The 24,630-nt window shown below is 36.5% G+C and overlaps 1 long non-coding RNA gene across 1 annotated transcript in view; it reads right to left on the bottom strand.

Annotated features, from left to right (window-relative positions):
- LOC116960831 overlaps positions 1–24,630 on the bottom strand; it is a 108,923-nt gene that overhangs the window by 36,176 nt on the left and 48,117 nt on the right. Inside the window, exon 2 of the long non-coding RNA XR_004406618.1 lies at positions 2,809–2,932. This is a non-coding gene — a long non-coding RNA (uncharacterized LOC116960831). The remainder of the gene's footprint in view (positions 1–2,808; positions 2,933–24,630) is intronic.

Genomic DNA, 24,630 nt, shown 5'->3' with positions numbered 1-24,630 from the left:
TTTACACATTCCAAGGGGAATGAGGGCACTGCTGTCTCCTTATCACGCTGTCAATCTTAGAAGTCAGTTTTGCAGACTTAAACAGAGTGAAGCTGAAAGGCTTGCAACATGTTATATTTAATGGAACTGACTGAACTAATTGCTGTGAAAGTACACTGTCACAGCCAAATAAAGCTAGATATGAAGCAAGGCTATGGTTCACTATGAAATTGTCTTTACACAATATAATTATGACACCGGATCACAGAGGTGGTGATGCAGTTCAGCCCACAGCAGTGACACATGGCTAGTACAAGTACTACTTAATAGATACAATTCAAGACATCATATTTCTCACAATTAAGGGTTCTATAATGTTTTATTTTCAATGCAAATGAGCTGTTTTTTTCCTCACCCCACTACCTAGCATGCAGAACAACATACTTCACCCAGCAAGCAGCTGGGCAACAGTCCCTTGCCTGAAGCTCCTACAAAAATACAATATGGAAAAGGCCAATAAAACTTTCTCATATTTTCACCGGTCATGCCTCTTCTGATCTTTTTAGTGCTTGGGAAAGTTCTGATGCAACCTTTTATGGCTTGGCACTTCCCCCACGGGGCAGCAATAATCATCAGTGCTTAGGAAATCCGCTTTTCTACACTGTTATGGAAAGCAGCAGTTAATTTGTGTTTCTCATCAGAATTTATCATGGAGTTCATTGTATCTCAAAGGCAGGGAAGGCACTAGAAAATCCCTGTGCTGTTCTTCTCTTAGCACTTGCCTATGTTTGCCAGAGGAAAGGTTCAGCTGGGGCAGAGGTTTCCCTCCACTGCAGGTGTGATTTCCCTGGCATTCATGGTGATGTTGTTGCTGAGAGAAAGGGCAGGTACTGGGCTGAGATCAGTTTAAATATGTGCTGATCCACTGGAGGTGAGCCACTGTTCATTAAAAGAGTGGCTCCTACCCTCTGCTCTTGGAGACTGCTGCCAGACATTGGTGCAGCTCTATGTCTTCCATTTAAAAATTAATCCAAAGCCAAAAGCTCGACCCTACTTTCACTTTACACTGTTGGGTTCCCAGTTAAAAATGTTCCAAAACTGCAAAGTGGGGATGTTTCTCTGCAGCAGTTTTCTAAGCATCTTAAGTTCCTGCACAGATTATAACAACCTCATTTCAGCCACAGGGTATCTTCTCTGACATCAGCAAATTTGGCTCAAATATCCTCCAATAGATGGACAATTTGTTTTCATAATAAACAATACCACAAATCACAAGAAATGCAGCACAGCTGCCAAAATGTCCACAGTCCTTATAAGAAAAGAAACAGACTGCTACAATCAAAGGATTTTGTTTTCGTTTTGGTGAAATGGAATATTGCATTCTCTCAGAGGGTTTCTGTCTCTGATACCATCAAACAGTCTTGGCAGTAAGGACAGTAGAGACTATGCTCTAGTGTGGTTTTGAATAAAGCCACTTTGAAACAGGAAAAAAAAATACAAGGAAGATTTCAAGCAAAACTGAATGAGAAAACTATGAGAAATACTTAATTCCTTTTATGAAGGATTCACATTATTAAAACTACTACTTGTTTGCTGTCCATTTCTTGGAGTTACTATTACCATTTTAATTTCTTGGCCTTTCTATGAAGGAAGGAAAAATGTTTCTTTTTCTGAGTAAGCATTAAATATATAACAAGTTTATAATGAATACAGAAGGAAAAGTAAATAATGAATAGAAAACATGCTTGTTTAAATGAAAGTATGAGTATTTCTTAGGTGGTAAAGCTCATGTACCTTGAGAAGAACACCTCAGACAAATTCAGTTTAATGGTGGGGCCTTTCTTGACTCTATATTCAAAGTAAATAGCACCCATAAACAGCTGCTATTCACCAAACATAGCAGGACTGGATTTGGATGCATATCCATGGACATTTCATTAGTCTCTGATCTGCCCTCTTCTTAAACAAGTAACAGAGAACAGAGTACACACTGTCTAGAGAAGTACAATTTGCTTTTCAAAAAGATCTCCGAATCTTAGCAGTGCAATGCCCCCAAAATATCTTCCAGTTAGGTTTTTGTGAGAGAATTTAGCAGCATTAATTATGAATTTGCACTTTGAGACTGAAAAACAGTAAATAGCACAGTGCATATATATGTACATATTTAACTGCCAAAGAAGTATTATTTCACTTGTAAGTTCTGTTCCTATAGGCCTAGTTTGTTCCAAGACCTAATAAAAAATTCTCAAGGACAATCACAATAAAAGTATAACCGAGACAGTTCCCTTCTGAAACAAAGAGCAGGTATTATCCTACCATCATATCATATCATACCATTTTAAATATGTTTCAAATGATGTAGAAAACACAAATCAGTCCTTTGAACTTAGTTCAGGAATCAGCTTGGTAGTTCGGAGTCTAGCAGAAAGGTCCAATTATTTCTTGTTCAAGTATAACTTCTCTCCCCTATTCTAGTGCTGCACTTTCCCGGCTCTTAACAACCCACAAGGCCTTATTATTATGGTGCAGGATGTCCTGTCTGTGGTTTCAGAAGAATGTGGGAGGGACATATTCCAACGTGTCTGTGATGCTCAGGACAACTTTCTTTGAACTAAGACCTGGGATGTCACTGCAGGCAGCTAATATGTTTCAGGAGTAATTTTTTCCTGTAACATTTACTTGGTATGTGATGGGTTTTGTTCATTCATCAGAAAGAAGCCACAAAGCTGAAAATAAGGAAATACAATCTAAAAATGTATATTCTTTTGTTCCTGTCCTAACGATCATATCCCTGGCAGTTGAGGTAAAACAATAATGAGAAATCCTTACCTGTAATTAAAGAAAACCAAGTTAAGTTCTGACTTCAAACTTCACTGGATTTTGAGTCACTGCATTAATGAGGATGCAGGAGGAGGTTGCTCCTTTTGGAATGGAAAGCAGAAGCAGCAAATGCCTGTCAAAGAGACAAAATGAAGAGCTGCTATTTGAAAACTAACAAGGTTGGTATGCATATTAGAGGAAAGTAAATGACATTTACTGCACCCACATAAATTACTTCAGTGTCATGAAAAGGTACTCAAGTTAGTTTTAAACAAGCAAACTTTGATCACTGTAGATCATTCATAGCAGTACAGTGAATCACACAGATGAATTTTCTCTGCTTTCTGGACTTCCCTGATGCCCCACTGACCAGGTTCTGTCCTGTGTTGTCCAGAGTGAGCCAACCCAGACACATCTACTGCAGTTGCCTTTGTGTCCACAATACTATGTCATAACACAAAAATCGCTGCAGACTTTCAGTTTACTTTCGCAAGTGAAGAATCTTGCTTGAAACTTAAATCTGCTCAGTAAATTCCAAATGCCACCATAAACTGGAATCAATGAATCCAGTCATTTGTGTATTACATATAAAGATACTGGGGAAAAAAAATGTGGTTTTAAGAGCAGACATGCAAGGAAAGTGAGAACTGCAGTACTGCATACCACAGACAGCAGAAGGGTACTATTTATAGCCTACCTTGAGATCAAGAATATCAATTAATAAGAATGCTAAGAAGCTAACACTTCTTTAAGTAAAATGTTCAACTGCTGAGGAAGCAACATAGACATAAGAGGCTTCCTTTAGAGCTATTAGCTGTTTGAATTGATTATTAAGAAAGTAGAGGGATGTTACCACTGCAAACATGTTTTCAGTCACTAAACTCTCACTGACCTCAGTAGCAGAAAGATAAGGCTCCAAGGTATAACAGAAAATACCTGTAAGACTTGAGTACAATTCACAGTGAGGCAAGACCTTTCCAGTGTTTCTAGCAGGATATAAAGAAATACATTAAATACTTGTCTCTCTTTAGCTGTCAGGGTGATATAAATGAAACTGGTCACAAAATAATCTTGATTTATAGTACATTACCCTAAGATGTAGTGGATTACTTTGAGTAACTGGTAGATGCAGTCACTTTTTTCACTTTCCAGGCTGTTTGATATTATCATTCATTTTTCTACTGAAGATGATTAGCTTTATTTTAAAACCAGTGTAGGGTGAAGTGAGGTTAAAGATGCCCACTAGTTGTTTCTTTCCATGTTCCTCCATTCAACGGAACAATAGTGCATCTTTACACAATGGAACATCTCTGTCCAAGACAGAAAAAGCAAGTGAGAAAAGCCTGGCTGGAGTTTTCAGAACCACAGAGGGAATTTAGCTAATTATATGATATAGCCATTAATGTTATCTGTTTGACTCTGCTTTGTAAAATAAAAACCTTATTAAGCTATCATTCTGAGCTTTAGTTTTTCCCAAAAAATAAACATTCTGTAGGTAAGGGATCTGAAACATTTACAGTATTTGCCAACTGTTTAAACTACACTTAACACCAAATGCAATTAAATGCAAAGTTGATCAGGACAACAACTTTGCACATGTTTTCTACATAACACTAAACAGTAATGTGGAAGGAGGGAAATTTCAAGAAATGTAAGTTTAAATTTATAGTAAGAAGAAACCAGACTTCCTTGTTAAAACCTGCATGGTAAGAACTGTATAGATCACATAGACAGTGTAGGCAATGTAGACTGTATTTCACATTTTTTAATATCTAGGTACACTTAAAATATATGGCTGCAACCATATATTTGTTGCATGTACCAACAATCAATTTGCACATGCATAGACTAGAACAAGTTCTGGAAAACTTGCAATACCTTATTAAGATGTGATCCTGAATGCTATTTTGCTTTTGTATTTTCTTTTTGCTCATGGACTTTATGTCATCTTTCCTTCTTTTTCCACCCCCACCCTCCCCCATTCCCCTCCAGATACTAATAACTCTAAACATGGATGCTTTGGAAGAGACAAAAAAAATATGGCTGGTTAAAGAAACAGGGTATGCTTGCAACAGCAAACAGTTTACATATTGTGCATGTAAACAGGAACTCAATAGAGCTTGGCTGCATGCATACAAAACATAATTTAGCTAATTAATTATAGTAATGAATTTGTACTAGGCACAATCCAGTTTCTATTAGTTTCCAAGCAACAAGTTCTGTTGTGTAGAATTTTAGTAAAAATGTTTTGAAAACATTAATCACAATATTTCCAAAGAAAATATCACCAACAGGCCAGTTTATTGATAATTTGATAAGGAAAATCACCCTGAGATTATCTGCTAGCATCAGACATCCCAACTTCTCCAAACTCCTGCCTCCATAGGTACTGATATGACATACACATGTCTCTGTGACAGTGTTTGCCATAAGCATGCTAGCAGATACTTTACATCTTCTTTTAATTCAATGATAATACTGAATATTTTCTCACTATGAACATTTGCATGTAATAACTAAATGCTGGAATTCTCTCTTTTTTAATGAATGACAGAACTTGTAAATAAAGTGGCTCTACAAAACTATTCATTTTACAATACTTATAACATTTAGTCTATTAGTTTCATAAGCAAAAACTGGAGCTAAATTTCTCATTCAAGAACTGTTGATTTCACCACAGAAAACCCAAGGTAAGATTTTTATGTATAACTGAGTTTACAGTACTGAAGCATTTTAACCGGAAAACACCAACCATAATTTTTACATCATGGTAATCTAAACTTAGCTATTATTGAATCTGCTCTTAATGCAGGCTTTAAGACTGAAGTAAATTACTGCAAAATAATATAATGAGAAGGTGTATAGATGTATAACTGTTACAGTTACGTAAGAATTAGATTTCTATTCCTTTATAGATTTCAGGGGTCTGGATATTTTGTTCTGCAACAGAAAGTAAGAAATTCTCTATGCTACTCTTGAAATCAAACTGGGAAAAAATATTTAGGGTTGTGCAAACTTTGTTTTGACGACACATAAGCATTGAACTCTATTTTAGCCCTTACTAAGAACTGTTTTAGAGTGGAAAAACCAGAATGTTTAAAGATGTTGCTGTTATTTTTGTTTGGTTTTAATAATCAGTCCCCAAGTCAATCTTTCTGTGAAACACTTCTATTTCAACAAAATGACATTTTTGGATGAATCTGAATTTACATATAGTTTCATTCTAGATTTTTTTTTTTCTGTTAAATGTTATCTTTTATAACTTTGACTAAAAAACTTTAAAACATAAGTTAACTTCTTCCACATATTTTATGAAAGTTATTCTATACAATTTAACCAACTTTTAAATAGACTAACATGTCCGTGGCAAAAAACACTAGTATTTTAACACGCATAATTTTGGTTTCAGTGAGGTGATAATTTGATTCATAGGTAACTCTAAAGCTCTGGTTTAAGTAAAAGGAAAGCTTTTATTGATTCACAGTCTTTTGAACCTGATAGAGTTTACGAGTTAGCTGTGTAACACTAATGAGAGCTGTCTTAAAGCCCGGTGTTTAAAGTTAAGCTCCTAAATTAAGCACCTTAATCAAGCAGCTTCGTTGGCTGGTATGCTAACCCGCTGCTTGCTACCAGTGTTCTGCTAGCAGCACAAAGAAAAGATGAAACTGTAGTGTGCAAGAGGCACATTTCAAGAGAAAGCAGTGACTTCCAGTCTAGAATCAAGGTACATTAAGCAGTTATTCAGGACAGACTTCATCCTGACAAGACTGCTTTAAAAGGAAAAGGAAAAGCAAACCAACCTGGGGGTGGGGAGAATTTGCTTAGTTACTGTGCAATCAATGTACATGTGTTTGGTTAGGTCTGTGGCTACAACCACCTCAAAACCACCTTATTAGAAAGCATATTTTACTACAATATGCTTTCAAATCAAAGGAACAAACCAAATATGTCCTTATTTTAAATCCTACAAAATAAGATACCTGTAACAAGACTGCTTTACAAATCAGAGATTACATGCTTTTAGTTCCCCTGAGGAATAGAAATAATCAAAATGATGATGTACTCATAAGTAAAGGCTGTTCTGTGCCAAGAATTTTAATTGACAAGCAGTTATGTCAAGACAGCAAAAGACAGCTGTGTAAGCTAAAAGAAATGAGATAATTTTAATAGAAAAATAGCATGGACTCCTTCAGCAATCAGTGTTATTTTGTAGGTTGACAGTCACTAATGGGATTTGGGCAGGTGGGGCAGTGCTCAGAATTGTTTGGGATCTTTTATAGTTTATTTTCTGTGAGCAATAACAGGCACATGTGAGCTTTCAGATACGTGCTGCTAGAAGAAATTAAATGATCAAAAACTATAACTATGCTGTTCAGAGTACTGGCCCTCTCTTCTGAATTGGGCACTGAGCCGTAACCTTGAAAATACCATTGCCCACCTCACTTGCATGCAGACACCTCTGAAGTCTTAGACTTGCTAACAGAAGATGGGGAAATTTAACCTTCAGAAGGAACTTGTCCTACAACCCAACTATCACAGGATACCCAGAGCTTGTGGAATACCTCACTGAACGAGTCAGGCAAAATGTGCATCTAGGTCCCTGGAAAACAACTAGTTGCTATGATCTGAATTACAGTAAAAACAGTAAATTGAAGCGGAGCAAATTGCTTTAGTCTACTGCAAATAATTGCAGGCCTTCAAGGAGACCTGCCTGGCTCCCACTAGAGACATCAGAGTTCCTCCTTAAGAATCAACTCAAAGGCCTTTTTTGTAGTTTTCTGAAAGGACTGAGAGGCTTTGTCTCCATGCTCACCATGAGAAGCAAGAGAACAAGCTGTCAGTTAAAGATACTTTCATGTAGTAATAACTGGGTTGCCTCCAGCAAGTTACCAGCTATGTAGCTGTCACTGCTTTTAAGGTATCACCCTGTGTCAGAACGGCGCATCAGGAGGTAAGATTCCATGGGACAAACCCATGGGTTTTGGTTTAAACACTGCCACGTGATCACAAGCACAGAAAATAAAACACAATAAACTTTAGAGCAAGTTCCTGGCAACTTGGTAAAACCAGACAACACTGAAATGCTTTCACCTTTAAAATAAAACTATCTGCATAGCTCTGCTCTCTGCCATATGTTTTTATCCACCTCTTCTGAAACCAGCAAGTACATACTGGGGAGGAGGGAACAATCTCCCAGACAGACAAGCTGTGTTTGGACACCTTCTCATACCACATACAGCCGTGCTGCTCTGGGAACAGCAGGTTCATCCCAGCTGTTAGAAAGTGAGGCCTGAGAAAGAATGATCAGCAACAGGATGGAGACTTCCCTGGCATGCATAAAAATGCTGTCCATCCTCTCATTAACTTTCTCTCCTGGGCAATTAGAAAAACTTGTGTACTATTGCAGGAGATAATTGAAAATTAGTAGGTACTTGCCCTATGTGCATCCTAATTGTAGATTTGCAAGTAAAATCCACTCTCCTGAAGCAAGAGACACTTGATTTAATGTCTGTGGGGAACGGAGTAATTGGTAAGTCTGTTCCGGCCCTCTACATTTTGTCTATCCCTGATACAAGCCCTTAACTTGTCCTGTTATACATGGATTTCACTGGTGTAGAAACAGAATACTCTTGAGGAACCTGTTGCTTATTCTGTAGTGAAAAACAGGCATTAACATCAACATATTTCATTGTAATTCTCCATCTGATCATACATCTTAGTTTGTTTTCGAGTGGTTATCAGCAGCATGCCTCTTCTCCCTCTTCAAGTATGGCATGATGAAATGTGAGAAGCCATGATATTGTCAGAAATCGTTTTTCAGCCCTTGACATCTGTTTATGACTACTGCCAGAGTAGAAAAGTGGGAATTCTCTTAAATTTCAAAGATAGTGTCTGCTGCATCCAAATATCTAGCTAACGAACATTCTATTTTATACCGAAGGACACCACATGCTGACTGATTCACACAGTTCTGGTTTAACACAGAGTAATGCTAACACTACCAAAACACAGTGACTGATTGACCTCTATCAGCGTTGCCAATTTTAAAGCTTAGCATTACTGCAGCATTGTGCAATTTAGCAGTCTAGAAATCCTCTGCAAATCAAGAAAGCAAAGCTTCTTTCTCAAAGCCAAATACAAGCAACAAAACAGAGCCACAAGAACATTTCCGTGCATTTTTTTCCCCACTATCCAGTGATGCTGGATATCATGTTTACTGTGTTTGCCTTTTAGCTTCTATATTGAATGAATTGAAACACAGGAATCTCATAATGAAGATTAAGTTTTTACAGTGGCTATAGGTTTGCTTATGCAAGTTAACTCGTATCTCTGCCAAGTGACATGTTCTTATCCTGGTTTAGTTTTGGCTACCATGTGTGGGTGTGCAGAACAGTTTGTTGCAGCAGCTATATCTCTTTTCCTGTATCTAAAGGAACTTCAAAATCTGAGTTTATATATTTTTGAAACTCCAAATAAGTCTTAGGCACAACTACTGGTGCCATTGGAAAGAAACTATTTAGATTATAAACTGAAAAAAGGAGCAATGGGTGTGAGGGAAATTCAGAATTTAGCTGATAGGTGTTTAGGGCAAACAGCACTCAAATTTATAAATGTACCTTTAATGTTTGTTGGCCATTTGTTTAGGTCAGGACGATTCTTAGGTATGCTGAGCTACTACCTTAGTTTAATCTCTTTAGAGAAAAAGACCAAAAAGCAGAAACTTACCAGGATTTCAAATCTGATCTTTCTACAGAATTGAAAAGCTGATTCCTTAATTTACTATTAGAGGTCCTATCAGGCTTACAGACCAACATCTGGGTATCAAAACCTAAATGATAGGCACAAATAGTCTACAAAGGTGCTGCCTTCAATCAAGACAATGCAGCAACACTGATTCATAAATCTGGTTTTGATTTGAAAGTAATTTTGAATCTCTATGGCTTATTTCATACATAAATACTTAAATCTGATCCTTCTCCTATGTGGATTCTTGTAAAGAATAAAAACATTTGGAAAGACTATGGAATACAGCCCATTTTCCAGCCAGTGGAAGATCACTCCAGCACGCTACACTGGGCTTTGCTCAGAATCACTTTAAAAGCTCCAAACAATGTGATTTATACTTTCCTCTAAGTAGACCATTCCACAGCCAATTTTATCACACTGTAAGAATCTCATATGATATGTGTGTGTGTGTATCTTCAATGTATGTTTACTCAGTATTTTACTCTACCTCATTGCTTTTGTCCACACGTTTCCAGCTAAATAATTTGACCTTGGACCAGGAAATTGCAACTAAACCAAGTCAATGGAGCTACGACAATTGATGGAAATATCTCTAGGTGTTTAATCCCTAAATTTTTCACTAACTTAAGTCATGCTAAATTGCATATATTTTGCATTTTAGACTTCAGAAATCAATGCTCAGAGCCCTAATAATACTAGTTAATTCCCTTCCAGGGTGGCAGTATCTTTATTGTAGGCTGTTGTTCAGAACCCCAGTACTGGCTCATCATAGTGATTTTTGCTTTTGCAATGAGATGACTTTTCATAAGCAGCCCAAACCTGTGTAAGCCTTTGCATATCCATACTGTTCGACAAATTCATGTCAATTTGGAGCACAATGACATAACCTGACATCTCTTAGTATTGTGTTTTCCCCAGAATCATTTTCCTGTAGAGAACAAAATGCTTCAGGATAGTTTTTCAGTTCTCAGGCTTTGTTTGTTTGTTTTATAAAAGAATAACCTTGTATTGCTAATTCTTTCCCAGCTTTCCTCTCTACCATGACATCTCTTTTTACGTCTTTGTGTAGACTGAGCTTTAGACTCGTAGAAATTTTGGGGGCTGTTAATTTACTGAGTGGCTAACTCCTTTTTCCAAGTCAGTAACAGGGATAACAAGAGCAACAGGTCATAACACTAGCACTTTCTACCACTACTGTAAGATTTCACTTGTCATTCTCTAAACATATCTAATACAGTTTCTTTTCTTATTCTCATCATTCAGTCTTTTACCTAGTCTTCATCCTGTCTATATTTTTATCTGAATAAAGTGGAATTAACATTTTGCATACTGTATCATGGAGTCCAATGAAGTAATCAAAGCTGTGTATTCCCAGCACATTGCTTTCAGCCATTATGTTAAAAAAGCATTGTTTTCCAACGCGTCCCCATCCGCAGTACCCTGCAAAAAAGCTTGCACTCCAGTGATTTAGCTCAATGCAAGGCTGCACAAACAGTAATGTTGGAAAAAGTGAGAAACTGATAAATGGCTGCAGCAAAGAGAGTATGAGACCACCCCTTTCAGCATGAGCATGGATCAAAGTGATCATGTAGCTGTAGGGCTACAGTTCTTACTGAAGTAAATTTGAAAAAAGAAATCCAAAGGATTACTTTTTTCATTTGTTTGTTTTTACACTGCATATAAAATATTTCAGTGGTTAAAGGATTTAGCATGGTAAAAAAGTAACATGAGGATTGTCACACTGGATCAGGCTAATGGCCCTTTTAGAACACTATGTCTACATAGCATTGATATAAAATTGATTCTAAACTTGAAGCCTTACTTGGGGCAGGGCGGGGGGGGGGGAAGTAGTAAAAGCTGATTTCTTATATGTCTTCATTGAAACAGACTGAAGATAAAATTAACCTCTCAGCCAAGCTGCTCTCCCACTCCTGCACAAGCCTTCTCCCTAATATTTATGATGACATAAATACCTTAGTGGCAACTCTATGAAAAACATTGCTGGTATTGATTAATATTAGCTTAGCTGTAGCTTCTTCTAAGGAGTTAAAAGGAAAATTGAGAAGAAAAACCCTACAAAAAGACAGAATTCACGGACCATGTACTTCACAGACAAAGCATTTGAGAGCTCATATGCCAAAGAAATTTCTACATTTTCAAATGCAATTGGAATTGAGTAAAACAAAATGTTATACCTGCAGGCATATGTCGCTAAAGCCTTCATAAATTTAAGCCCTTTGAGAAAGTGTAAAATAGTTATAGAAACAAGAGATCCATATTGTGCTTAGTCTAGTTTGTATTTGTCAGTATATCAGACTGCCGATTATTGCATACTGTTATTGATTATTTCACATAGATCACAACATGGGGGAGATCTGGCTGAGTGAAGTTCTTTTCTCTAAGAAACTTGATGAAAGTACAAAACAAAGGAGGCATTTTAAGTTGAAACAGATGTCTGAAATTTCTTAGTAAGTCTAGTTCTTGGTTCATCTGCTCTGCTAAAAGGTTAGGAAACAGCAAGGAGGCCTGAAAAAATGTAGGAATTAATTTTAGATGGATTTTCATTATTTCTTTGGCTTATTTGGAGCAGCTCTCAGACCTCTAAGTTTCATTCTCTCTTAATTCCATTCTTGGAGCAATACATCACATCCTTCATTATTAACAACAACATTATTCTTACTATGTTCAAGATGACTTAAAAAGTGTTACAGAATTAATTTTTCAATATCCACTTCAAGCTCAGTTTTGACAAATGGTAGTCATCCTTCCTGTTAAGTCTCTACTGAAATCAACAGAAAAACTCTCTCTCTTACAGAGAGGTTTCTTATTGAATTTGTGGGAGTGCACACAAAATCAGTTTTCCACAGAAGAATGTTTATTGAAACAAATTTTGTTTCCCATGAAGCACCACATCATCTGTTCCTTTTGCAATTTATTGAGTCATCGTGGTACTTATCTTCTCATACATCACCACTGCACTTCTGGAGGACATAGACCTGAATTGGACAAAATGAAATACTTTGATACTTCTACATTAATTTTATGTCCCTATTTCAGCTGATATGACTTAGTTCAGAATAAAGTTAGTATCAAATTATCAATATTTTTCAGTGGAAAAGTTTTTTGTTTTGTTTTATAAGACAAATTCTTCTGAAAATTAGTGATACCATCAGCAAAACAAACAGAATTATATATATAATATATAAATATACAAGAAGACATATAATCCTGCTGCATAGATGAAAATGGCAGGTTTCCCCCTGTTTGCAACTTGACAAAAAAAGGGTGAATTTCACAAGAACAATGAAAGGCACTTCACTGCTAAATTTTAGTACATATCTCCAAACCACAGACGATGCATGGCTGTTAAAAAGCCAAATGAAAAAAATGAGCACTGGAAAAAACACCTGTTCTTCACCAACCTTTTTTGGAAAAGAATTACCTATTTTTGTCAAAACTTAAAAAAAAAAAAAAAAGAATAAAAACCTAATGTGATCAAAGAAACAATCTATGGAGAAATGCAGCTTAAATTACTATGATGAGCTGGCTGAAAACAACCAAAACCAGAGTGCTAAAGGCAGAAAGTATTAGGCAGTGTTCCTAGTCTCTTGCATGCCTTCAACTCGCTGCACGCCCCTGCCTTCCAGGAGCAAACCCAACTTGGGGAGGTCAGTACCTTCACACCCTCCTGCTGGGACAGCGTCACTCTCCGCTTTGCAGGGAAGAGGAGATGAAGCTTGGCGTTGGCCTTGGGATTCTACTTCACTGCCTGACATAACTCACCCGAGCATCTGTTCAGAAAGTCATAGGAGTAATATAAAGCCAGAAATACTCCAGCTTATTTTTCAGAGAAATCAAAGTATGTTTTCTTAAGAAAAGACTGGAGAGTATATTTTGGAGTTGTGGAATATGTGGAATATGCTTGTAAGCTCAAAGGGCCTTGATGCTGGGAACAATGAAATCATCTTTTGTCTTTTTTTTTTTTTTCATTCCTGATTCCTCCATTGCTTACAGAAAACAGCTTTTGAACAGTCTTTGTAAATAAGCAGGGTTGCATTAAAGACACTAAACTTCAACATCAATTTTTATTTCTTGCAGGGAAAACAATAGGACCCACTGGAAGAGCTGCTTGGGCAAAAACAGAAAGCAGTAAAGTGTTTTGATTAAAGGGACTTTGGTTAAAGAAAACAAAAACAAAAACCCAAAAAAGGGTAACTAACCAGTATTTTTGCATGTGCTGACTGAAATGCAAAAAACACGGTCTTTGGAAACTACTTATTCAGATAAATAATTTTGTATATTTTAAATATCCAGTTATGTTAAATAAAGTGTTAATGTGAAATATACAGCCTTTACTATTACGGAAAGAGTAAACACCAGACAACCACTCACTTAAGGTCTCCATAACACGCTGCTGAGCCTGGGCCCAGCTTGTGATGTTCCAATTACAGTAATTATTCTGTCTTTTTACTCACAAGTTGCATAAAATGTTTTCAAAGCATTCACAATAGAGCAGCAGTGACGCCTCGGAGCTGCAGGCACACAGTCCCTGGGCTTGCTATGGAGAGACTCATTTTACAGTTACTGCTGACACCACTCATAGGTTTTGTATGTTTCAGATGAATAATTGTGTAGAATTACATTAAAAACTATGTACTTTGAGTTCATCAAAGCCTAAAAATAAAGCAACCCCACTTCCTCAATCCTACTATTGTCCTGAATACCCTTATATTTAATTCAATAGTGAGAACATGCACACTCTGTAGTGGTTTACATCACTTGACCCTTTTCATCCTAAAACTTCCCCAACTATTATTATAACACTATTTCCGCTGCACAGGCTCAAAGTATCTTTAAGCATCTGCGTAAATATAAAATCACTCCCCAAGTTTTGGAACGAATTTAGACATTATTATACAGTTTTGTTTTGTTTTGTTTTTTTTACCAAAAGACCGAAACATGCTAAATATAGGCATAATGTTCCAGTCATGACTGGAGCTCACCACCAAAAAAAAATCTGATAGTATAATTACATTTTCCATAGCTCAAAATAGTTTTAAGTGTGAGAGTACATTATATTGATTATGCATCCATCATTGGGTATTAGCTTTGTTTAAATCCCTTAAAATGGGACTATTTAACTAAACTGGATGTGTATTTTTCATTTTATATCACCAATAACATGTGTCATATTTCAGATAAAATAGTCTCCAAGTTACTTGACAGTTATAACTAATCTTTATGTACTATTTTGCCCATTAGTTAACAAAACACTGCAGAATTCTCTCTGAAAAGCACACCCGTTCATGATTTATTTTTTTAAATTTATTTGTTTTGCTAGAAAACATCAGCTGGTTGAAATTAAAGGAGGAAAAGACAGGTTTTATTAATGTCTTCTTCAGGAACAAAGTTCCTAAAGTTGCTGAAGTTATCCATTTTGACAGTTTCAAAACAAAAAAATCCCATTTGTATGTTTGAAATGATTTTCCAATTTGAAATTTAAGACACAAAAAATATTACATCCAAAGAAAATGAAATGTTTGGATTGCTCAAAAGCAAAACATTTTTTCAGATTGCTGGTTCACTGAAGTTATACGCTTTTTGTGCCAATTTGAAACATAATACAAATTCCAAAACTTTTTTTATACATTTAGATGCATACACACACATTAGGAGATAGATATATATATATCTACATAGAGATATATTAACACACATACACATTCAAACTAAGATGGAGAAATATATATATATATATAAATATGTGCACATATTTATGACCTCTAGGGTCATCTTTGAAATCTAACGGTCTATTTGAGACTAAGGCTGACAATCAAATGTAATCTCTGAAATTTACATGCTTCCTGCACTCAGGTACAACAATAATAAACTCCTAGGTCGATTGTGTTCTATCTCAAAAAAATAAAATCTGAATCAATATAATGCCTTTATTTGAATGATTAAAGGAAATAAAAGGAACTTAAAGCTTTGAAATGAATTCAAAGGCAACTCTCTGTATCCCAGCGTTTACATTAGAACCTCAAGACATGCTTAGGCTCCTGAAAGAGCTTTGGTTATAAATACAGATTTCTAGAGGAGCAGCCTAAAACTTCAGGGGTTGTTGCTTGTATGAGAAATAACTGATAGATACTTTAAAGAGAAAATTTTAAGTGCTGATAAATTAGCTGATAAGACAACTATAGACCATCTTTAGGAGAAAGCATAGGAAGGTGCTGAGCAGATGATTTAGGGGCTTTTTACCAAACATCTGTTAAAAACTGAAAAATCTCTTGACTTTCTAAATATAATTAAAAATCAAAAAAAAAACCCTGTATTTTACCCCTCTCTTTATTCAGCACTGGTTAAAGATGCAACTTATAGTATTAAGCTCACTGTAGAGGACTCAGCTTAGCAGTAGGCTCATGTTATCCCATCTTAAATATTCTACCCAGTTGGAAGTTGTCAGCACAAGAAATAGGAACAAGGGGGCTGCGAACTGTCTCCTGCAAGTAAGTACAGGCATTCTGGCACTCTTCCAGGTTTATTGATTTCTAAGTTTGTTCTAATCATGTAAGGCTTTGATTCCATCATTTGTCCTGATTTTGTCCCACTTTCTGACATTGGGTGATCTAGCTTTCAAACATACTGCCTTCTAAAGAAAATATATTTCATTTATCTTTGTCACATGACTGGTGAGCTGTGAAGCCCTACCTCCCTCACATCCCCCCAAACACAACATGAGTTTTTGAAAACAATGAAAACTGAATATATTTTGATCTTACAGTGTGGGGGTGGGAAAGGTGGGGGTAAGAAGCAAATAAATGCTGCAAAAAATATGCAAAAAAAAAAGGCAAAAAATATTTCCTGAAAATCATTCCTCACAATTTTAATCTCCTTGTAGTAACTTACATATGTGACTGGTCTAGAATACCAACATTCTCCACCACCATCCAAAAACTTTAAGAAAGTTCAGTTTCAAGTGTTAATATAAAATTTAAAAGTTTTAAATGTTTATATGATAGTCCAGATTCAAATATAGATCCAAAACTGGAAACATCTAAATGTAAAATCAAAAGAAAATTAAAACTTCTGCTTCTACAATGGTCTGCAATACAGAAGTCCGTAAGTAAGAAATTGGGAAAATTCTTCCATCTGCAAGAAGACTGGCAATATTTTGTAACAACCATCTAGTGAGAATTTTACAAATCAAAATTGCTTCAGGTATTCAAGTTTGTGCAATTTACATTTTGTCAAATACAATAATAAAACCTTCATGGACTTTATTCTTATACAGATAGAGGCTCCTTCATGCTGCTTTGTACAAAACCAAAATATTAAAGTAAATTACACACAGTCAAAAACCAGAGTGCATCCAAATCTCCAGGAAATTCTGACACTTGATTTTCAACTGCTCAATGAAAAATCTGTTCGCACAGATGCAAAGTCTGTAAAAAGATAGCTTTCCTTAGAGCTACTTCCCCGTTTTGAAGAAAATAGGTAAGCTATTTTCATGTCTGCTAAACAATCAACAAACTGCAAGCAAAGTCTAAGTCCAAAATATTTGGACTTTAATCTCATTTTAACTAATTGATCAGTGTTCATCCACCAATGTAGTCTAATGCAGTGCTCTACTACTCATCTCTTATCAGCTTCCATACTAAGACAAGCAGAATGTCCATTTCACTGATAGTTGCACAAGGTTCTGGCAGTCTCTGGCCCTGGGAGACACGTACCAGACGTATCTGCCTCAGATAATAGGTATCCCAAGACATTCAGTGTCACTGACTTAAGGAAAAATCAAATAAAAATTCAGGAAGTATTCATGTAGGACCATGCCTTGACAGATATTCTTCAAATCTAAGTGTTTCAGAATGTGTGGGGTTTAAGGAATAGGCACTTAGCTTTAATGGCACTGGATAGTTTCTAACCTATTCTAATATGCTGGTTTCTATTCTAATGCTTTTTTTCTGCTAGTGGAACAGTTAAAAGGAATTTTCTTTAACACTCAAACTCTGAGGAAGTAAAAATACAATTTCATAGTGTATTACTGAAACAGTTTTATCCAAAGCATTTAATAATATCTGATGTATGTCAGTGATTGATATGGAGGCAGAAGACAACACTGTCCCAGCTGATTATACCACTACAGAATTTGGAGTAGAATTCTGTCACCCAACTACATTTTTTTTTTTTTGCCTTTTGTCCCACCATCCCTCTAATGCCTGTCTTCCTCCCCTCTTCCCTGCCCATCACACAGCAATGAAACATGTGCCTATGCAATAATCATTCATGCCATCCTTGTTCAAATACTGGGGGGGTTTCTCCACTGAAAATGTTGAAAAGGGAAATATGGGAAATATTGGTCTATGGTTCTTTTACTGAATGAAAGGTAACAACATCCTCCATTAGCCAGAGCAACTAATGTAAAGATCAGGCAGAAAGAATCCTGCCTAAAATTTACATGCAAACCAGCACAGGTCAGAACAGGATGTTTTAGAATATGACTCTGTTTATTCTTCACATTAATAGTAAGCCTTAATGTACTCATTAAAGATTGGCAAGAACACACAGAGATAAATTAAAACAAACAAACAAACAACCCACAACAACAAGAAAAAACCCAGTTCTGGTTTAAATGAGACTTGCATAGTGGCAAAAAAAAAAAAAAGAAAACAAACCAAAAACCCAAAAAGTAGATACAGAGAAAATCTCAGGCCCATTTTACAGTGCAAACAATAGAAACCTGTGTAGAAAATAGGAAAAAAGCCATAACGTTACAAATATACAAGAAAATAAAAGTTAAATTCTACTATAGCAAAAGCCTACTTATTTATACTCAGAAAGCATAAATACTCTTTTTTATAGAAAAATTTATATAATATTGCCAAAATTGTACACAGCTGTACACATTTGTATTATTTTAGAATGTTTTCCTTTAAGCTACAAAGTTGAAGCTACATTTCAGCAAATTCAGGGGTGTACTTCTACTGGATGATATCTGCTTTTTTAAAACTCTAAGCATAGAAGTAAAAATATAGCTGTGACTGAAAAGGTTGAAAAGTCTTTTCACATTTGCAAGAATGTTGCTGTAGTGGTCATGCTCTAAGCATACAAGAGGTGTCCAAAGGCTGTAGGAAAAAAACTAATTTACTGCCTTTGGTATAGTGGGAAAAATGGAAACGCTTTTGGTATCAGCCTATTCTATCCATGAGACATGAGAGTTTGTCTTTTTATCACCCGATGACAGGCTTATGTGCTTAAAAGTGTTAGTGGTTTCCTCTAGTGTAACACTAAAAAAAAATAAAATGCTGTGTCTACCCACAAACCCCGACTTACTTTCAATTTTTCCCATTCTGCTTGTGTGTGGAACAAACACTCTTGAGAGCACTTCAGATAACACTATGAACTTATTTCACCTTTATAAAGATATTTTGCCTTTCAACTCTATCTCTGAATGTGCTCAGGACATATTGTTTAATTAATTTCACCAAAGGCTCTATGATTCATAAACGTGAAATTGTTTTCATACTGATGTTTCCTTGTTCACTGTTGTTCTCTTCCTGCTTCCCTTCTGTCTGACCCCAGCTAGTCTCATTTGGCATTCCCAAAGCAGAATAGATTTGTTTTTCTAAAGCCATGGGCAGAGCTAATGGTACACAAATTCCCATGAAGTGGGTGTTGCAGAAATTGAATAAATAGCACCTGATTTCCACTGACCAAAGACAGGATCGTTAAGGTGACAAGAGAAGAAAAAAAAAAAAAAAAAAAAAAAAAAAAAACCACCACACTCTAAAAACAAAGATCTTTAGATACCTTTAGAACAGTGGGAACCAGACAAGAATGTGATATTATATCTCCCAACCCAGGGAAACTGAGCTCCAAATATTTCCAGTCAGGAAAGTGTACTCAACTTTGAACTTTGCTTTTCAAAGGTGAGAGTTTTCACGCGGTGAGATCGTGTGAATGGGCATGAATCCATAGGAAATAGCTTCTGAAGTAGATAGCCAGATTAAATTTAAAATCACTCTGCCTGTGTTGGGAGCGTAAGTACCGATCTGAAAAAGTGGAAGTCTTCTGATGCAGAAATCTTCTCCTTACCTATCCTAAAATCTTAATATGGCTTTTTCTGTGATATGTAAAGTTGTGTGAAACCTCTCATTGCAAAGCAATAGTTACAAAAACACTGTCAAGTGAGAACAGATATGGTGTGTCTCCTGACTAATTTACTAACATGGATACATGAGAACGCCAAATGTTTTAGCTTTTTAAGAACTCCTGATGGCTTACACTCTTCAGTTACTCAGTATTTTTCAACTAACATCAGAGCCAGATGAAGTTTTCATGTCCAGAGCATTTTGTTTCAGAGTATAAAACAGCATTATTAAGTAGAAAAGGGAGTCTGTAAATTGAGTATCAGGAAACTAAAGGGTCCATCAAAAAACAGTAACTACTCACATATAGACATCACCTGAAGTAAAACAGCCAAAATGTAAGTACATCTCAAATTGGAAATAAAAAAGGGTATCTTAAAATTTGCTAACATTTTTGCTTCCTCTGTGTATCTAGAACAGTATAACTGTCTTCAGTGACCATTAGCCACATTCATCAGAGAACACGAGTTTCTAAAACAGTACTGACTCAGATCTGAGGCCCAGATGTTCAAAATGAAATCCAAAATACTTCTTCATAAGATTTTCTTACTTCAGACGGTGCTTAAACTTAGTATTCTCCTCCCCATTTGACCTGAAAGTTTCCTAGGTGTTTGCTTTGTACATGCTTAGAATTGCCCCAGCCTAAATAGCTCAGTGCCTATTTCTCACATCCCTCCCAAGATAGGATCTAGAAATTTGGCAAAGGAATGTGTAGGTCCCCTAAGGCATCCAAAACATTAATCATTACTGAATAATACCAAGAGCATACTGACAAGATGAGGTTCCTCAGAAAATGCAGACTTGCTGACTGTCTTTTAAAAGGAGGGGTGGGAATCTCCACTGATCACGCATCAGCTTAATGCTTGCAGGACTCAGCAAGTGAGAGCACTGGATTCAATAGCTTCCTAAGCCTGCAGACATTCAAAAGCCTAACTGGCTCCCCAGGAGAGTGCCCTAACCACCAACCTTTTATGCAGGGTGCACGCTTCAATATGAGAGATGCTGAGCCATTCTAGAGAAAGGAATCCACCATCAGATGGGCCAGCAAGACTAAGCAAGAGACAGCATGATGTTCTACCATCCTGGTTCATGTGGGAGTCATGGGGATTTATTTATTCACATCAAACACACAGAATTCAAAACTCCGAGGAGACAGTCCTAACTACTATGCCATTCAAACGCTCTAGCTCTGCTTCAAAAGCAACAAGAATGAGTGCTGCTTTCCTCCGGCAGAAAGGCTTCTTTTGTGAAGAAGACATCTGCTGAGGCCCAAGATGTCTGTTCTGAAAATTGTGGTGCAGTTCAGAGATCTTTATTCAAGATTTAAACAAGTTAGGTCACGCATTGCAATGAGTTATTTACAGTCACATCCACTTCTACAGCAACGTATTTACCTTGATAAAAGTATGTCTAAAGTAGACACAGTCTAAAGTTGAAACTCTCTGTGAGTCTGGGTTTTCAGATATACTATTGCCCCCTGACCTTTGTTGTCTTTTGTTTGTTGAGTTTCTTGGTGTTTTGTTGTTTTGGGTTTTTTGGGTTGGTTTTGTTTTTTTTTTTTTGTTTGTTTGTTTGTTTTTTGCTAGCTGCATTACACTCCCTAATTAGCCAGCACCTCGTTTGAATTCAGGTTTGAGGCCCTGCCCTGTGCAACGAACTTCATTGTATAAATAAGGATTCACACTTCCCACTGTAGAGACTAGAAAGCATATAACTTTGGGGTACCTAAGTCATATATTCAGCTCACCCTTACATTTTTGTGGTTGTTAATAATCAGAGAGTACCCTAGATCAGATCTAAAACCTCACTAGTCCAGCCATTGACCAAATTCAAGATTAATGGCAGTGTGGGGCATTTTTAGGAGACAGGGAATCGACACAGATGGTACCAAGCACAGAACATGATGGCAGTAGAGTTGTACAGATATTATTAAAGCCACAACCAACCCCAGAAACCTTTTTACTGACGTGCGAAATGGAAAATGTGATTGTCTTTTGCTTTTCAAGCTGAAATTTCAGAATCAGTAACTTGAAAACAAGCAAAGAGCAGCCATCTCAACTTTCTGCTGACAGAGTAAGCATGAATTAGTAGGAGCCCTGTGAGACACAGTAAGAATGGAACATTACAAAAGCCATTTTGGCAGGTTAAAAAGAAAAAGGCAATTTACAAATACACCTCTGGCTTATCTAGCAGTACACATTCATGAGATATGGGGAAAGAGAATTTTTCCTGTCCTAGCATGAGCCATTCAGGTAAATTAAAATTATGTCAGCATTATTTCTTGCCTTAGGACTAAATCTTTGCAAATATTAAATATAAGTTGAACATATGACATTCATACTTAGAAGCTGATTTAGGTTTTCTTTTCAATTAAAGGTAAGTATTTTTAATGAACTTAAAGTAAAAATAATTAAAAAAAAAAAAGCCCAAAAAATCAAACAGCAACAAAAAAAAACACCAACAGGAGAATATTTTAAATAGAGTATATATGAAATGACCAGTACAGCTTCATAATATGGTGCTTTATTTAGCTCCATTGATTTGCTACAGCAAAACATACTGATGTCTGGATGCAGATTAAATCTATCTCCTTTGGTCACCAGGAAAGACAACTACAGTATTTAAGAAAGCAAGTTTTAAAACAATACCCGCAATTTCCTGCATTTCCTTGCAGGAAAAACATATGTAATACAAATTACTGGAATTAAACCTATAATCGGAGTGATGGGTTCAGTTCAAAAGACTTGAAAACTTATTTTTAAGTTGTGCAGGTTTTTATCTCTGAGTTTGACTTTTGGTGTGGGTTTTCTCTGACAAAATAAATGTCCCCCTCCCCCAGCCATCTCGTTTCACAAAATTCAGTGTAACAGACTGCTGCTGAGTTCTGTAAGATGACCTCTGAAACCATAACTAACCTTTTCATCTGCAACACCAAGCAAATGGCCAGAAGCCCCAGATCTCTGAAGCCGTGTTCTTACACTACTGGAGGTAAGTGAAGTCAAAGGCAGAACTTGCCCAACTATATCATGGGGAAGAACGAGAAAACTTGATGCGACATGGCATAATGAACCTGACATTGTTTTGATGGATGGCAGACCTGCCTCGCCTGTTCTCAGTTCTGCTACAAGAGCCCAACACAAGACAAAATGCTTTTGTTTATATTTTCTCGGCACATACCAGTGGCAGGGCAAGACATTTTCCTGGAAAGCCGTGTCTTTTGCTCAGGTGAGGAGTGCTTCAGGAGCGCGGGGAGCCCAAGGAAGCTGCATTGACCATATCTAATTCAGAAAGATCTGTGAAACTGAAAGGCCAAGAAGCAAGATCGTTCTGCAGGGCTGGTCTTTCAAGGGCATGGGCTGGGGGGAGAGATTTCTTTTCAGACCTTTAGAGTGTGTCTTTCTTGCTCAGGAGGTCAAAATTTGCTTTATTTAAAAAATTGCCTCAGTCTGAATAAGTTTTGTTCTAATAAAAATCAGCCTGGGAGACTTTCGGTGTCTCTTAGATCATCTATTTTAAGGAAAAGGAGAAGCAGTATTATATAAAATCCAACTCATCTTTCAATCCATGAAGGAATTTGTAAACTGCCAGTTATCTTTGACACATGAAAATGATCCATGGCTTGGCAAAGCCAGTTTTGGAGCTGGTTATTCAGAAGATAGTAAAATAGGCAAGAAAATTTGCTCACCGATCAACAATTGAAACCAAATTCTTCATTTCACTTTCTAATTTTGATTCCTATTAATTCAGGTGTCTGACTGGTTACTATAATAACAGAACCATAAAGAAGCTTTATATACAATATGCTATCAAAAAGGACATATTCTTGAAAATTAAATGACTCAATAAATATGTGGAGTCCTACTCTGTTAATTTAATAAAGTGTAAATTCCTACTGAAAATATCAAGTGAAGATCTGACTTTTTCCTTTATTGGTTATCCCCTGCCAACATGGGCTTGCTGCCCTTTCTGAGTTACACTAAAGCCAGGCAATGGAGAATCAGAGAAGTGTAAAGTGATGCAATATAAGCATCTAGATATCAGGTATCATATAAGCACCTAGATATCTAGATATCTTATCAGACAACCAATAACAAATCAAAATATAATCAAGTTATCAACTTCCTTGAAGTGCTATTAGTACAGGCAGTATTAAAAAGAATATATTGAAGAACACATACTGAATTAAAGATCTGAAATGAATCGTTAGGTTTTCAGTTTTCATCTAAATTGCCAGGTTCTTTGTCACAATGTGGAGGAGAAGGAAATTTATATACAGGCTCATTTATAGACATTGCCTCATCTTGGTCCCCAGATGTTGGTCCCTAAAGGAATAAAACCCTAAACATAAAATAAGAAAAATAATTTGCTACAACTTCTTTCTCTCCTTTTCTCCAAGATGAAAATGTTCCCTCTGTGCCTGTTATATCTAAATATATAAAACCTTTGGAAATGCACTTACATATTGCATTGCAGTCATGTTCCTGAACCTTCATCAGCCTACACAGAGTCCATGGTAACTTAAAAAAAGAGTCACTGGCTTGTCACCTAAGAACATACCTATCTGTTCTTCCAACCAGGACTCCTGATGGCTGCAGGGAGTAAGGAGGGAGTGTCATGAAAGGACAAGATTCAATAAGCACAAATTGAAATACAGGAAACTCTATTTAAACATAAGAAAAAACATTTTTTATTTTTAGTATTAGGGTGGTCATACACTGGAATAGGTCACTTAGAAGGCTGTGGAGTCTCCATCCATGGAGATACTCAAAACCTGCCTGGACACAACCCTGAGTAACCCAATCTGTTTGACCCAGCCTTGAGCAAAGGGAGTTAGGGACTAGGTGATCTCCAGAGGTGCCTTCCAACCTCAGCTATGCTGTGACTCTGTTGAAAAACATCAGCAACACTACTGATCTAAAACCAGAAGATGCAT

The sequence above is a fragment of the Tyto alba genome, unplaced genomic scaffold (assembly GCF_018691265.1).
Source record: "Tyto alba isolate M040663 unplaced genomic scaffold, T.alba_DEE_v4.0 Super-Scaffold_16, whole genome shotgun sequence".
NCBI lineage: Eukaryota > Metazoa > Chordata > Aves > Strigiformes > Tytonidae > Tyto > Tyto alba.
Note: the sequence above shows the minus strand (reverse complement) of the source record. Positions and strands in the feature narration are given on the sequence as shown.